The sequence below is a fragment of the Rhagoletis pomonella genome, unplaced genomic scaffold (assembly GCF_013731165.1).
Source record: "Rhagoletis pomonella isolate Grant_MI unplaced genomic scaffold, Rhpom_1.0 Rhpom_scaffold_00004, whole genome shotgun sequence".
Lineage (NCBI taxonomy): Eukaryota > Metazoa > Arthropoda > Insecta > Diptera > Tephritidae > Rhagoletis > Rhagoletis pomonella.
Window position 1 is genome coordinate 20,801,845 of NW_023458558.1, and position 3,691 is coordinate 20,805,535.

The window sequence follows — 3,691 nt, forward strand, 5'->3', positions numbered from 1 at the left end:
GGTTACGAGGCATTTCCATGAATACTTACATATATTATATTTTAATAATCGTTAAATTTAGATTTTTATTTTTTCGGTCAAATTTAATAGTTATTTTGTGATTTTTTTCTATTCGAATTATTATTTTGGATTTTTGTCTACCATTTTTAACCACTATGATGGGGACTGAGGTTTTATGATCGAACTTATGAACTTAAATCGTTTATGACCGAAAAAATAACACTAAAAATTTATCGAAAAATAAAAATCTAAAAATTACGATTATTATTGATCGAAAACAACAAAAGTCTTTAAATAAGGCTTATATTTGATCGGAAAAATAAAGGTCTAATTTTAACGGTTAAATTATGATTTTCGTTTTCGTTCGATCATACCCATTATGGTCCCTGCTTTTTGCTCATTAATTTAAGCATTAACAAGTAAAGTGAAATGCAGAACAAATGTGTAATATTATTTCTAATAACTTTTTCCTTCGATACACTTTTCGCCTATATGGCAGCAGGGCTTTTATTTGCCGCACGCGTGTACATATTTTTATAAAGCAAAATTAGTATGCATGTTTGTAAGGATGGAGTACATACATACAGTAGATATGTAGATGCAATCATGTACATACATATGAACGTATTTATATTTACATACACATATTTGTATTAACTAGTAACGATTAAGGTTCGTTTACTGCACTCCACAAGTTATACCGGCTATTTTGACACTTGTACATACGCTATATAAAACATATGTATTTATTATTGCTTTGCCCCTACCTATATGTACATATGTATGTATGCGTTTTCATTCCATTAATATTAGCAACACACCGTCCCAGAAGCACACGCGTCGAATGTTTACAACGGAATGATTTCATTTGACGACGAATCAACGAACAACAATCCTTCGATACACTTCTCTCGAAACATTCGGCCAAAAGGGATGAAACACGACACATAAGTCATATGTTTGTGGTCATAAGCAATAACCGCATAAGTCGACTTAAGAAAGAATTGAGAATGCTATCGTATTCTGCAACTACTATGCCATGTGTATGTGAAATCCCCATCGCGCCAGCTGGGCTATTTAAAAAGTTATAGACGAACATATTTTGGTTTACCCATAAGGATACCATTATGATCCAAATGTTTAAAACGCTTTTTCTCGATTTCAAGTTTTCGACTTAGGCGGTTATTGCTTGTGACCACAGATACATATGTATGTATGGTGTTTCAGTCGGGTGATTGTTGCCACATTGATGAGAGCTTTTATAAAAACAACGGTAACTATAGCACAGATCAGGTCTGGCGAACCTTAGGCACGCGTGCCATAGATGGCACGCAACAAAATAATTTGGGCACAGGATTAATTGAGAACTTAATTCCTCAATTACTAGTACTAGTATTTACTACCTAATCGACACAATTTCTTTTTTTTTGCGTTTAAATTGGAGCTCAAATCAAGATCTACCCAAACCCAAGAAAACAGGGCGGAAGAGCCTTTTTGGCAGTCAGTGACCAACAAGTTCCACTAAAAGTTATTGGTGAAGATATTGAGGCATATTCATAGTCGAAATTAAGTCGACTCCAAATTTAGTAGCAGCTTTTTTGGCTGATATTACATTGATAATTATGTCAACAAGCTGCAACTAACTTTAGTTTCGTCTTTATTTGTTTACTATTTACACAGAGGCATTTAAAAGACGTTTAATTAGATTTTTATTCTTTTAACGATTTAAGTGTCAATGTCTCCGAGAACGGTGATAAGTCATGACATCTTTTTGGCACTCATGGCTACATTGAATAATTCTTTGTAAATAATAGCACGTGCATGTATAAAAGTTCGCCGGCCATGGCATATGTAGATCATGGTACTCGAAGGATGAATGCGCTGATATTAATAACTTTTTGACACCCACATATTGACAAGTTTTGACTATTAATTTTTTTATTATTTAATTTTAATATTTTTTTTTATGGAAATATACATATGTACTTCATTCCGTAACAAAAACCATATAAATCCAACTTTCAAACTTCGTAAAAAAAATATGTAAAAAAAAATCAAGAAAGTTTTGTTAATAGTTCGCATTTTTTATTTAAAATTTTTAGTGAATTTCTGGGTATGCATTAGCCCAAGACCTGGTCAAAACAACATCGCAAAAAAATATAGAAAAAATGTTTTTTCTTAACAGCGGTCGTCCCTCGGCAGGCAATTGTAAATCTCCGAGTGTATTTCTGCCACCGAAAATCGGGGAATTCCGCGGGGGCCAAAGCAGAGAAAGAAAATATGAGTTGGCATCCCTGATCGTTACATTAATATAGAAAAGCACACGTCGCTGAAATAAAAAGCGCCGTAACTAAGTTAAAATCCAAAATTCACTTTTTGATAGAACATGGATGCATTTCATCAAATTATAACTGGATAACCAGAATGTAGTACCACAGCCACAAGCTATTTCGCTAGCTACATCAGCAATAATACCACAACAACCACATATTGTGGGCAGTTTAGAGCATTTGTAATATTTTAACTTTTGACAGCAAAAAAAATTTTTTGTTAGTTCTTTTGAATTCCAGCGACGTTGTGAGATAGGGCATTTCTGTGCCGATTTCAGAGATGTATTGCTAAGGGTCTAATTAAAATATAGAAAAAGTAATAATTAGAGAGATGCCACCTGTTCGAAAATTGCAGTTTATGTAAATTGATAAGATAAAGTGTTGCAGGTTTAATCAGGCTTAAGTCGAAAAGATTTTTGTGAAAAGTTGCCACCTGTTTGAAAATTTTAATATGTTTTAATTTATAAGATAAATTAAATTTTGCAATGTAGGTATCAAACTAAAGAGGCTTAGGCAAGTTTTCTGTAAAAGATATTTTTGAGTAGGGTTGCCAACTGTTTGAACATTTTATCCAATTATTAAATAGATAAAATAAATGAAATTTTACAATACGGGTATCAAACTAAAGCAGTAGTTCTCTTAGATTAATATCCCATATTTTTGTTAAACCGCAAAATAAGTTCGTCCTAAAAATCTCCTTCTGTTTATTCTTACCCAGTGCTCTACCGTTTCTTCTGCAGCTTATTAGTTGCAGCTACGACAAGAAGTTCTATGTCCTAGTCCTAATCTTTGAAACATGAGTACAGAGTGTTCTGTGAAAACAGCAGTAGGTGAGCCAGAAACTTATACAAACCCTACAGTGTTGTAGGCCTTTCCACCTGAGGTTAGTCATATTTTGTCAGCGCTGAGATATCGAGCCCTATTTAGCCCTTGATGTACAAAACTCAAAAATACAAGAACCTCTTCTGTCACTGATATGTATATTCATAGTCGACCTGTTTTTGGCTAGTTTGTTGGTAATTTCGTTGCGATGAATACTGCTGTCTTATTAGAAATTATTATGCCTTAATCGTCGCCTGACTATCCAAGAAAATAGCAATGCTCAAATACTCAATTGATAGTGCCACCAAAAGACGGGATAATTCTTGCTCGTACTATTCGGCTCCCCTGTCTAAGTCGACGTAATTTAGCTTTCCCATCGATGCTCATAAACAGATTTATGATACATTTCGGATTAACAGATAAGTAGTCGTAGCAGTCCTTGGCCAAGTTTTTTAAAACTTGACAAACTTTGTCGGGTGTGACATGGGACGGGTGTGACATGTGACGGACGTAACCAGCATAATCGTGTTTTTTTTTTT